General features: G+C 40.5%; 1 protein-coding gene and 1 long non-coding RNA gene across 2 annotated transcripts in view; one reads left to right on the top strand and one right to left on the bottom strand.

Annotated features, from left to right (window-relative positions):
* nrg3a (neuregulin 3a) overlaps window positions 1-13,542 on the top strand; it is a 555,594-nt gene that overhangs the window by 395,484 nt on the left and 146,568 nt on the right. The gene's annotated exons all lie outside the window — the stretch shown is intronic.
* On the bottom strand, window positions 1,985-12,877 carry LOC108166957 (uncharacterized). The gene is made up of 2 exons (XR_014091242.1): window positions 6,895-12,877; window positions 1,985-6,726 (listed from the first exon to the last, which is right to left on the bottom strand). It is a non-coding gene; the product is annotated as an uncharacterized LOC108166957 (long non-coding RNA).

Raw genomic sequence — 13,542 nt, forward strand, 5'->3', positions numbered from 1 at the left:
ATAGACAACAACTTAGCCTATAAGCTACTTGTTAACAAGCTTAAGGTGATGCATTGATATTAGCTAGCTAGTCATCTCTTAGCTAACTTTACCTGCATCAAACAGCTTTACTAAACAGTCTGTTAGTTTGGGGGGGAAAACTGTGAAAAGTTCTTTGCGTTTTGCTGGTTTGCTGCCATGATTCTAACACACCTGTGCAGCTCAGCACAGCAGCAGCAGCAGGTCTCCTTCGCTGCCGCACAGGTATAAACCCAGCGTCGTAGCGCTCATGTTGCATTTAAAGGCGTCTCGGAAAAACAGATTACCAGAGCCGTGCAGAGACCACTAAAGGGGCAGGTGCTCAAAACAAAAAAGGGCACATCCAACCGTATTTTAGGACAGAATATTAACAAAGCGGGCTGCACAGTGGCGCAGTTGGTAGAGCTGTTGCCTTGCAGCAAGAAGGTTCTGGGTTTGATTCCCGGCCCCGGTCTTTCTGCATGGAGTTTGCATGTTCTCCCTGTGCATGGTGGGTTTTCTCCGGGTACTCCGGTTTCCTCCCACAGTCCAAAAACATGACTGTTAGGTTAATTGGCCTCTCCAAATTGCCCCTAGGTGTGAGTGTGTGTGTGCATGGTTGTGTGTCCTGTGTGTCTCTGTGTTGCCCTGCGACAGACTGGCAACCTGTCCAGGGTGACCCCGCCTCTCGCCCGAAATGTTGGCTGGAGATGGGCACCAGCACCCCTCCCGACTCCACTGAGGGAAAAAGGGTGCAAGAAAATGGATGGATATTAACAAAGCCTCTCAGCTTTCAAAGTTTAATAAACAATGATAAATTATAAAATTGTTGAGATATACAATCAAAGCTAATGAGAATCTCTACATAGAGCATACACCTATGCATATGTAAGATATTTTATTAGTAATTTCTTTCTGCAGGTCTATTTTGTTATAGGAAAGTATTGCAATATTCAAACCAAAAATTTAGCAAGGTGTGTAAATCAGAGCTGGACCACCAGACATATTTTGTCTTTACATAATTACACTATTAAAAATATAAACAAGGGCACAATGCAACCTTTTAGTGACTGTAATCTATAAAAAACAGAGCTGCCTGTTTGCTACACATGCAGTGGAGATGAAGATGGTCCATTCAGGAAAGCAGAGCTGCATCAAACTTAAATGTGGAACTGCAGAAAAAAGAAAAAAACCAAAGCAAAATTTGAATTTTTGAGTTTTGCTTAGGCTGCACAGTGGTGCAGTTGGTAGAGCTGTTGCCTTGCAGCAAGAAGGTTCTGGGTTCGATTCCCGGCCCTGGTCTTTCTGCATGGAGTTTGCATGTTCTCCCTGTGCATGCGTGGGTTTTCTCCGGGTACTCCGGTTTCCTCCCACAGTCCAAAAACATGACTGTCAGGTTAATTGGTCTGTCTAAATTGCCCCTAGGTGTGAGTGTGTGTGTGCATGGTTGTGTGTCTCTGTGTTGCCCTGTGACAGACTGGCGACCTGTCCAGGGTGACCCCGCCCCTCGCCCGGCACGCTAGCTGGAGATAGGCACCAGCAAAACCTTCCGACCCCACTGAGGGACAAGGGTGAAAGAAAATGGATGGATGGATGGAGTTTTGCTTAAAAAAACTTTTTTAAACATTTAAATCACACATTTGTCTCAGGAAGTGAATTTTTTTTGCAAAACAAACTTATTTGTGCTTGTCAGAAATCTTTTCTTAATATTCTAAGGTTTTGTTTGTGACTCAAAGTTTTGCTTGTGATTCTAACATGAGTCCACCACTCATGTTAGCAGGGCCCAAAATCGCAATAAAAGATTTCTGATGTGTGCAAATAAAAGTTTATGTTTGGCAAATAACTTTTTATGTTCACAAGACAAAAAATAGTTATTTAATTAAAAAGTTTTTTAAACAAAACGATTTGTTTTTTAAAAAAGAAATCATTACAATTCCAAAAGTTTTGATTACAATTTTATTTTACTTAACTGAGGTTAGTTTCCCCCCCCCCCATTGAATAATTGGGAGAAAAAAAATTAACTTCATACTCTGCGAACCAGACCCTAAACTTACTTAAAGTCTGGGTTGAGTTTTTTTCCCCTTCATTAATGACATATTTATTACATTCATTATATCTATCATGGTAATTCAGGGTGAGTTATTTTTAATTCTAAATGAACATCCTTGTTGGACTTTTATTTAAGTGTTATTCTCCTTCAAGATACATTTACCTAACGCCAGAATAAATGAAATGTACATTATGCAGAAAAGGAAATTAGAAGATTGGACGTATATCCATTATGGAGATGATTGGTTTTGGACGGGCGATGTGCCCCTATTGCATAATAAATACTAAAGAATGACTGCTATAATTAACGGTACAGGGAAGAAGCTCTTAGTTAGCTTGCTTTGCTAGCAAAACCGTTAGCTAACAGCTAGCTAATAGCACAACAACAACAGCCTAATGTCTGTATGATAAAAATACTGAACCGATAGATAAGAACAGTTTTTCCTCACCTGGCTGTCTCCTCCCGCTCAGTAGTTCTTCAGAGAAAGGCAGACGCAGAGGCCTGTCAGTTTCTGTTGTATTTCATTACCTCTCTGCTTAAACCGCTACTCTGTGCTGAAGCAGAAACAATACGTTCAACGTTTTCCGTCATCTGACAACTTTATTCACCAAAAACGTTTTTTTTTTATTCACCAAAAACTGTTGTGTAATTTGGAATGTTCGCTACGTTGAGCTCCAGTTAGCCGCCTTATCTCACTGCGCGAGAGGCAACTGCGTCATGCATCACAGGCAAAAGGTCAAAGGTAACAAGGTGACCAGAGGTACAAAAAAAATAAAATAAAATAATAATTTTAGTACATGTTATGTGTCACAAGAGGGCTTAGAAAATAATAATACAAAAAATAAAAAAATAAATAAAAAAATTGACCAAAAGGGCACTTGGGGGCAAGGAGCAAAAAGGGCAGGTGCTCAAGCCCCCCCAGCCACCCCCTCTGCACGTTCCTGAAGATTACCACATGTTAACAATGGATTAAACAGTTTTAACTGCTGATAAAAGTGACAGAGGACACAGATGTGGGAAGTGTGGAAGCCCCTACTGTATCAAATTGACAGAGAAATAACAGAGACTTGGCCATTCTAAGGTAAAAACCCAGCGCATAGAGCGTTCATGTTTTTTTGTTTTCTTTTTCATCCAAACGGCTTCCCGCGACCCCCCACCCCCCCCTGCAGTGGCGCAACTACACATTATTTAGGTGGATGCGAAAACATAAATCGGCGAGTACTCAGCGCCCGAGACCGAGACAATTTCGAGACCAAATGCAGTCGAGTCCGAGACGAGACCGAGGCCATCAAAAAATGGTCTCGAGACCAAGACCAATCTCGAGTACTACAACACTGTTAACAAATAAATAAAACACAAGAACAAAAGAGCATGGGAGAGCGGAAGAGAGGGTGAAAACAGTCACGGTGAGCGTCTTGTGCTTGGTTACTTCTTGCTTGTTGCTCCTTGGTCAGTGTTCATTGTTGAGCGTTATTTACCGTCCAGGCATTGCCTCAATTGCTATGTTTAATGGTGCAGACAGTGATGGTTTCTGAAATGAGCAATATGGGCAAACACCCAGGGTGTTATCTTTTTAGTGATGGCATGAGACCACCGTGGATTGTAGCACAAAGATGGAAGTACTTCATCTTAATATTGGTAAAATTTATTAAGTATTTAATATCTAGGTGTTTTCATGGGAGTATGGATCTTTCAGATCAATTTGAGAAGCAATTTTGATCATATGTCACATTTTATCTTGTCATTTAGAGCGGGCTAGCCTTGGTCTTGACTCGGTCTCGACTTCCCTGGGTCTTGGTCTCGTAGCCTTAAAGTCTTGGTCTTGTCTCAGTCTCGATACGCTCTGGTCTTGGTCTTGTCTTGGTCTCAAGACAAGACCTGGTTAGTTGGTCTTGACCACAACACTGCCATCCACCCAAATAAATTAAATTCAGTTCAAAAATACTTTATGATGAGAAGAACAGAAGATCATAACAGACAAGAGAAGCTAATAAAAAAAGCAAGGCTAATAATGTTGGTGTTTTGTGGAGAATTCACTGCAACTTCTGTAGAGAAGTCTGTTTGGAAGACGAAATTTTTCAGAATTATAATTTCAACCAGTCTTTACATCCAGATTTGCCGCGTCTGGCTTTTTTTGGTGCAGAATTATGAAACATGTCTTATGTCACTGACCTAAAAGTCATTGACATGACTGTCAGATTGGATATGCTTTTCAAACTACCCAACTTAGATCACGTATGGACCCCACAAAATCTGATGTTTTGTGGGCTCAGACTGCCGTGAAAAAGTCCGATTTGGTCTCATTTGCCTGCTGTGTGAATGTAGCATGAGTCGTCCTGTGATTGGTCCAAGGCCAAGCAGGTTAGGCAATAGATGGATGATTTTATCAAACATGATTTTAAAGGTTGGGTAAAAAGAGCAGGGAAGTTAAAATATCATAAATATCAGGCAGGTTTTCGGTGTATGGCAGGCGGTAAATAATTCTGATCATTTTTAATGGTGGCCACCACAGCAGTTGTGTTTCTGTTTTTGAATAGCTTTTTGAACAGCATTTTCTGTGACTTTTGCACTGCTGACCCCCATAAAGAAATAATGAGCTGCAAAGACATGATTTATTAGGTTAATTGAGCTAAAAAGTGGGAGAAACTTTTGGCCATTTCCCTAAATTTGAACAAATTTCCATTTGAATATGGATCGATCGATCGGCCACCGATCATAATCGGCCGATTTCCGTGAAAAAGTGTATGATCGATGATCGCCGATCACGGTCTCTTGTTGCTGATCACACAAACTGATCACCTGCATCTCATTTCGCAGCCTGCCTGTGCAGCTGGTCTCCTCTTTCCTTCACACTGCGCAAGCGCAGCAACAAATCCTAAGCGATGTGGAACTATAACGCACTGAGTGAATGGGGAAGTTTGCATGTTGCGGCAGAAAACTACCTTAGGGGTCGGGGGTGAAGCATAAAAACAATGCCATACTTGATGGAGTTTGGCTGCATTGAGGCTCACTGCAGTAAAAAAAAAAAAAAAAAGACATATGGAGGATCAGACAGCAGGTAAAGCAGCGCACAGCTACACTCACTCAGATTAGCATGACGCATGAAAGCTAAACAAATAACCCGCAAAATCATTTAAATCATTGAGCTGTGGTGTAAGACGCTGGTTCTGCTCTCGCTGTTGAACCGCTGCTATGCTACAGGTAGTAATATTTCTCAGACGGAGCGCCGCTTCTGCTCCACCTGGTAGTGACTCTCACACCGAACCTCTGGTTAAAGCGGCAGCATCTAACTTAAAAACATACATTTACATACATATTAAAACTTTCGCTGTCCTAACATGAGACAGATAATGTCTGAAAAAATAACCGATCTCCTCCCTGCTCTGCATAATTACTCCACTCAGTCAGAAACAGCCACTCAGAACTAGCAGTAAGCAGCTAGCCGCCATGCTATCAGGAAGTTTTCATTCAGTAACTCAGGATTGTTTATTGTAATGGATCCTGTATTTGCCTTTGAATGTTAAGTTTTATACTTGAATTTTTTGGCAATGTTGAGAGGTTTTATTTTGACTCTGCATTATTTAGCCTCTTCAGAGCTTCATATGTTATCAGTCTGTTAAAGATAGTATTACTGATAGCAGTAGAATTTGCACAATGCCTGATTTGTTTAGTTTTCTTCTTGGAAAAAGTTATTAAAAACAAGTTTTTGTGTAAATTAAGGTGAATTCGTGTTTCCTTTTTCCACATAATGTAACCGGTAGTGCTTACAATTAAAAAAATAATGATTATGTGATCGGAATCGGTGATCAGCCCTCATGGGTGATCTGAATCGGCAGAAAAAAAACCTGATTGGCACATCTCTGTGTGTGGTTGTTTTAAAACATATCTTTAACCATTATAAAATAAGTCACTTTTCTCACAGAAAACAGTCAACATGAACGCCGTTAAGTCTAAAGTTTTGCATGGAGAGTGATTCAAAGTTTGACTTCCAGCACTCTGGGAGCTTCCCTCCATCTCTGCCAACACAAGTTTAGCTGCTGCAGTCCAGGCATGAATATTGACCCCATGAAAAATACTCTGCAGCAGAAGACCAGCATAACTGATAGAGGTTTTATTCAATTTGCATGACTCCCCCAAGCATTTGAGATAGTGTTCAAAAATAAAAACACTACATTTAACATAGTTAAAAAAATAAAATAAAAAAAAAACCTCAAGCTGTGTGTTGTTCAATATCTGGAGGAATATTCCTATTGGTGAAAATAAGCTTGAGCTTAATCAAAAAGTCAGCTGTGTGGAACGTTGTTTTATCTTCAGCTCCTCTGGTCATGGATTCCACTGACAGCTTTACCAGGACTCCTCAGTGGACAGAGGCTCACAGCCACTTGTTTATGACAGCAGTTAACACTGGATCAGGGAGGCTCTGGAGGAAAACACATGGAGAGGCTTTAAAGCAAACAGGGAACACACACCTTAATCTGGATGGCTAACAAGTTTGCTGTGAAACTGATTTAGAGTTTTTACAATGTTCAAAAAGTAAGATGGCAAAAAATAAGTAAATAACCTTCTACTCAAAGCCTGAAGCCAGAACCACAATGGAATGTTCCAGATCAAAGGTTAATCACATCTTACTCTGGTCTACTCAAAGTCAGAACTGTCATGTTGGTACTCAATTTTCGAACCTACATGCAAGAACACAACCAGAAGAGACGGTTAAATGTACAATGATCATTTATTGAAGTCAGGAAAGGGAATGAATACTGGACCGGGTCATCTTACTGCCAACAGGAGACACAGGATCAGAAACAGCAAGGTGAATGTTTTCCAGGAATAAGGCAGGAAATGCTTACTTGGTAGGAAGGTGAGGAAGACTTGAGTAGAGTGTAGGTTGGTATGATTCGTTGGAGAGCGGACAGGTATGTTAACGGTTGGAGGAGCAGCTTGACTTTGGTTCAGTAGTACTCTTTTCTCCGGTTGGGTTCGGGCTTGGGTCTCCAGACCCGGAACGTCCCCAAGGGGAATCCACCGGAGAAGGATCGACGAAGGGAGTAGGTGAACACACGAGGAGTGGCATCTGGCTGGTAGCGTCGAGGGAGGACACAGGAGGTAGGTAATCCACAGCAGCGGGGAAACAGACTCACTCAGAACCCGGGAAGGACTGAACACACGGGAACAACGAGGAGACGGCATGATCATCTGACGAGGAAGACAACAAGGAGTTAGAACAGAGCGGATCACAGAGGGCCTTTCTCTGGAACGATTTGTTACCAAGATAAGCAAACACTCAGGCGATGAGAAGAGGAGGAGCTGCTGCTTATATCCACAATCCACGCCCTCCAAACGAGCAGCAGGTGTGTACACAGGTTGAACCCAGCAGCTTCCCAGGGGCTCTTCTAGTTGGTGACATCTGGTGGATGCCATGATGAATGACGGTTCCAGCAACATATAAAAAACTCAAAACCGAAAACAAACTAACAAAATAAAAGAGGGAAAAACACAGACCCTGACAAGAACCTAAATCCAATTAAATCTGTAGCAAAATTTTAAAATTGATTTTGACATATCTGTTTTATTCAGCCTGAGTTTGAGCTGAATTGGCAAAAATGTCATCTTTAGATGTGTAAAAGTGGTGATATACCCATGAGAGCTGCAGATGTAACACAGCAAATTGATGTTCTGCTGAGATTAAAACATGGTTTAAATATTTGTCATATGTTCATTAGTTCCAAATGTTAAAAGCAGGGATGCAATATGAAAACTTGTGCCGATATCAATATCCAACATTAATTATGCTGTTATGGCTGATAACCAATATTTATCTACATTCTATATATTTTCCTACACTTTAAACACCATGTAAAACTACACTGCCTACATCATTTTCCTGCTTTAGTTAAACACCCCCATAATGTTGCACTGTATCACTATGTTTGTCACATGACTGAACAAATAACATGACTGAACAAATAACATGACTGAACAAATAACACACGACCAACCTCACACTGAAACACACAAACGTCAACAAGATAACTAAACATCTGTCAATATAAGCCCAGTTTTAACTATCAAACCGATACTGATATGTAAAAAAATGACTAGCATAATACCGATGTAGATGCCTATCGGGTTTCCTTATGAAAAAACATGTATTGTTTTTCTTGCTACTTTAAAATGCAGAAAAAGTTATATTTGTCTTTCAATAGAATGCTCATATCACCATGTAGTTTACATACTTGTTCAACATTGTGGCCATTTCAATTGATTGTTGTAAATATTGCACATGTGTATAATAGTACACTTATTTTACAAAATGCATGATGGTTGTCTAGATTTGCACGTGTTTAGTCTAAGTTTAAAGTCTAAGTCTTCCCTTGGTCTGAAAGCCTTTTGGTGTAAAGATGGCAGTGTCTGGTTTCATGTCTGCTTTCTTTACATCCTGATGTTTGGATGATGAGACTTCATCCAGATGAAAGACACAAGAGAAGCCTGGATAGCTAGCAGGTTGAGTGGGGTGGCTCTGAAAACCAGAACGACCATAAACAAGTCTCTAGGGTGCACGCAAATACACACGTGCACGCACGCACACACACACACACACACACCTGCACACGCACGCACGCACGCATGCACACACACACACACACACACACACACACACACACACACACACATGCACACACACACAGCGCTACTCATCCTTGACTGTGAAAGTGGGTTTCTGGAGGATGGAGAGGAGAATCTCTGATGGCTCACACTGTTCTGACAGTCTCATTATAGTGGAGTTAGAGTGAAGACCTTGGTGTGACAGAACCCAAGTCATCATAGTTGGCCTCCATTAGCTCCATCGCTGCGCTGCCTGACCAGCACCGGCAACAGCCCACAGCTTCTTCCCTGTAAACCCAGAATCCCTCTGGGAGCAAAGCTGCATTAGAGCCAGCAACACATTTCAGTGCAATTTTAGAGCCACCTGTTTTTTTTTTCAACACTCAGGCCTCTTTCACCTGAAAGCCAGAAGCTTCCTACATCACCTGGACATGTCAGGCTGTTTGTCGATGTCAAGGCTGCCATAATGTGCAAAAAAGTTACACAGATATCTAATATTTCTACTGCGTTGTTAGAATCTCCCTGTGTGCTCCACGGTGGACTGGTAACCTGTCCACTGCACACCAGGAAGAGCGATTTTAAAACAAGAATTTTCTTCAGCGTACAGTGTTCAGGTGTCCAATTATCAAAAGAACGAGACGTTAGGAAAATCGACCAAAATATAAAAACATCAGGCCATTAATGAGAGATTCAACTCACTGAAACTGAATGTTGACCTACTTTCGGTATTCTTGACGCAATTTGTTGAGGAAAAAAAACTTGATTTCTCCAAATCTTGTGCGAGTCTTTTATGTGAACACCGGAGGGGAAAATGAACTGCAGCACACTACAATGTGTTTTTGCATCCAAAGGCATCTGCTCATTTCAACAACAATTTAAGTCATCCATCACCCAGGGTAAGACGACATCAGCGCACTGAAAGGGAAGACAGATCCAGGAAATGTGCTGCATTCTATCAACATATCTCAATGTTTGCGCTGTGATTGACTAGCAGGGTGGTAGGGATCATGGAAGCTGACTATCACTGCCGGGATTAGCAATAAATCCTTTTCATGACTCTCAGCCCCACAACATTCTTTCTCTCTTCAAATCTCTCTTCCAGCAGCTTTTCTCAATCTTTCTCTTTGTGGCTCTGTCAGCTTCTTAGTCGTTTTTCTAACCCCTCGTACTGCTTGCTCGCCACCGGCGTGCCAGAGAAATAGATTCTGCTCTAATTGCCAATATAATGATGCAGTCTACTCATTTCACCTGACTAATTAATACTAGAGCCGGCGTCCTTTGCGCCTGTCTCACTGCTTACAATAGAGGGGCACATTCCACTAAACCTTCCCTCTTTCTCGACTTGTTCACATGCAGAGAGCATGTCAACAAGAGAATACAGATGAGAGCAAAGATATCAACATGAGTAACATGTGTATCAACATGTCTCTGCAGTAAGTTTTTCTATTTTCACACTTAGCAAAAACCTGAAAAATGTTTACTATGCAACAGCCCAGCCATAGCTTCAAGTAATAGAAAGATGTATACATGTTAAGGTCTATTTCACTTTACAACCTCAGTTCTAGCTTCAGCTCAGGTGAAGCTGTAAAAGACGCTTTTTAAATTAACTTTATCTGATTAGCAGACTGTTTGGAACTGAAGAGAGTGAGATTCAGTTGAAGCCATTGTCTTCTTGAGTTAAGACAGTCACAAAGTCGGCCTTCTATCACCTGAAGAACATCTCCAGGATTAGAGGACTGATGTCTCAGCACGATCTAGAGAAACTCATCCATGCGTTTATCTTTAGCCGCATTGATTATTGCAACAGCGTCTTCACAGGTCTGACTAATAAATCAATCAAACAGCTGCAGCTGATCCAGAAGCTGCTGCTGCTGTTCTCACTAAAACCAGGAAGATAGAGAACATCACACCAGTTTTTTTTTATTTTAATTATGTAAAGCACTTTGAAATGCCTTGCTGCTGAAATGTGCTATACAAATAAAATTTGATTGATTGATTGATTAACGACAGTGTTGTCTGGTATTAGTGTCACAATTAAGACTATTGCACACCCAACAGTGGCTACTTTCCTGTACCAGGAGACTATGTTTATTCTGATGCCAGCTAATGATCTGAATAATGAAAGACCAGCAGCAGTAACTGAACACCAAATGAAAAGTAGGATACTGCATTGCATTAGCATTGGAGAGGCTAGTGACTAACAACCGTAGGTTGGTCACACTTCACCCTCTGCTGTCCTTAAGCACAGATAGGCTGGTGCTAACATCAGAGAGGCTAACAACTAGCATTTCTTGGATGCACAACCTGTGGTTTTGACACATACTTTATCAAGAAAAATGGTCAACACACATTATCACTAGTTACCTTTGGAATAAATACCTCCTGTGGCAATGAAGTAGCCACTCCTGGGTGCACAATAGTTTCATTGTTGGCACTAATACATCACCATGGCAACAGTTATCTTCACTGTAGCCATCAGCCAGGATTTGGCCCAGAAGTTGATATCTCATATTTTACAGAAATCATAAAACCAAAGAGTCCCTGCACAACTTTTACGTTTAGTTTTGAGGTAATCGGCTAACTGCAGAATTGAGGAATAGTGTCGGTCCTAGTCATGGACAATAGTTCTATAGCATACAATGAAGAGATAATAATGTTCTCGCATTATTAGAAACATAGCAGATGTGTCTGGTTAGTTTTGAGGAATGTATTTCAGATTGAATATAATCATATCAACCACAACATGTCGAAAAATTCCAGATGTCTCCATTTGTATCGTACCTTAAGCCTCCTTTTATTCCTCACGTTTGTTTAAAAATACCACCCAGAGTCTTCACTGACTCTTGGGGAATAGCTGAACAAAAGAACCTTTGATGGAAGGGGAAGTATCTTTGCTCTCATCTGTATTCTCTTGTTGAATGTCTGCACAGGGCGTCTTTCTCAGGTCTTTTTGGGTCACACAAAGCACAACGCTTTTCAGGCCCGCGGCGCTGCGGCGGATGTCTTGCATAAACCTTTTCTCTTGTGATACCGTAACTATTTCCTATTTCCTCTTGCTTAAAGCTTCCCCAGCGTGCACGGCTGTTGACAACAGGTTTTTAGTATTGTAACTTTTGGCTTGGGTGTTTTTACAACTTTCTCCCTCTTAGTTGCTTTATTTTCAGCAACATTCTGAGAACAATGATGAATGATGAACAACGAGAATGAAATTGGATGAAAATATTTTTTTTAGGTTGTCTTCTCATTGTTGCTTTGTTCACTATGATAATAGAGGTTTAGTAATTCTCTAAAAAAAGAAAAGAAAAACATTTCTTTCACCATTGCTGTTATCTTTTAACAAATCAACCAAACAGATTTAGTCCAGAGTGACCACTGGACATCGGCACCACCACCCCTCATGCCCCCACTAGAGACAAGCATGTAAAGAGGGAGGATGGATGGATGGATGGATGGATGGATGGATGGATGGATGGATGGATGGATGGATGGATGGATGGATGGATGGATGGATGGATGGATGGATGGAAATACAAGTTTCACTGGTGACTTTATTGATTATAGCTGTAATAATATAAGTTGTGCAGCAGCTGCTTGAGCTTCTTCCAATGACATTTTCAAAGGATTCAATTCCACATGAGTTTTTGTTTTATACCATTAGACTGTAGATGCTAAAGTCCAACTCAACTGATCAGAGAATGAGTTCACAACTTTGTGATGAGAGTCTAATCAAAACAGAAATCTTCTTTGCAGCTTTAATGTATATACTGAATATTATGTAAACCACTTTTTCTATATATTTTCAGAAGTTTATGTTTTATAGAAATTGTACTAGTGTTTATTTTGTATTTTCCTACATTTACTGTGTAATTACCCTTGACAAAAAGTGCATTACTTTAGCATATGGATTAAATAGTAATCTATAGGCTTAAAATGAAAGCCATACTCTAATGTTGTAGGCAGCACCGTGCAGCCATTAGGCTTCATTTTCTGGGGAGAAGCCCTGCAGCCGAACTCGTCTGATTGTCTTGTTTAATACCTTTGATTTTCCTCTTCCTTCTGAGAATATACTTGACACTTTTATCAAGCACGACCATGTCCATGAAAGCAATCCTGTTTTGTATGAGAGTTCACAAAGAGGGTAACAGAGAACAAAAAATAAAGTAATCACTTCAAGCTTCATGTGAATACAAATCACATTATTGTCCTATTATTGCTGCAGAGCTTCTATTTGTGCTTTTGATGTGACATCATGGTTGGGGAGTAAGGGGGGGAGGGGCTGTACTGTTTGATATTTTCCAAATGTGTTTTAAATGCACAGCATCAGTTGCTGGGATATTAACAAAATGTCATTACTATGAACCACATATATTGGTTAATGTGGTTTCTTTAAGCTTGGCACCCTGTCTATATTTGACACAATTATTTTGAATTTGAAGAAAAAAAATAGTATTCCTTGAGTTGTTGTCCATTTGAATGCCAGAGTCGACTAATAAAGGTTTCTCCTGACAGTACCCATTTACAGAAGCTCTGAAAAAGCCAGGAACAGATTTTAAGGGTATTTTAATACCTGATAGCCCGGTTGACTCATTTTGATTGGGAACCATTTTGATGCCAATCAATGTTTGATTGGCAATATTTGTAAATGTTGCTACATATTACAAATGTAGCAACATTTGTAATATTTTGCTACATTTTCATCTGGTGTGGTTCCCGTCCTTGCCTATAGTGGCGCTACACCAAGGACCACTGAAAGAAACGACTGAAGAAGACACTGAGCACAACTTTGCTCATTACAAAATGTAAACAGAAATGGAGTAGGGTGAAAGTTTATTGGTTCTAAAATTTCTCTTTTATCTTTGGGAAATGATCACAAGCCATTACGCTTGCTAGTG

Source organism: Poecilia reticulata, chromosome 15 (assembly GCF_904066995.2).
Source record: "Poecilia reticulata chromosome 15, P_reticulata-male-v2, whole genome shotgun sequence".
NCBI classification, from domain to species: domain Eukaryota; kingdom Metazoa; phylum Chordata; class Actinopteri; order Cyprinodontiformes; family Poeciliidae; genus Poecilia; species Poecilia reticulata.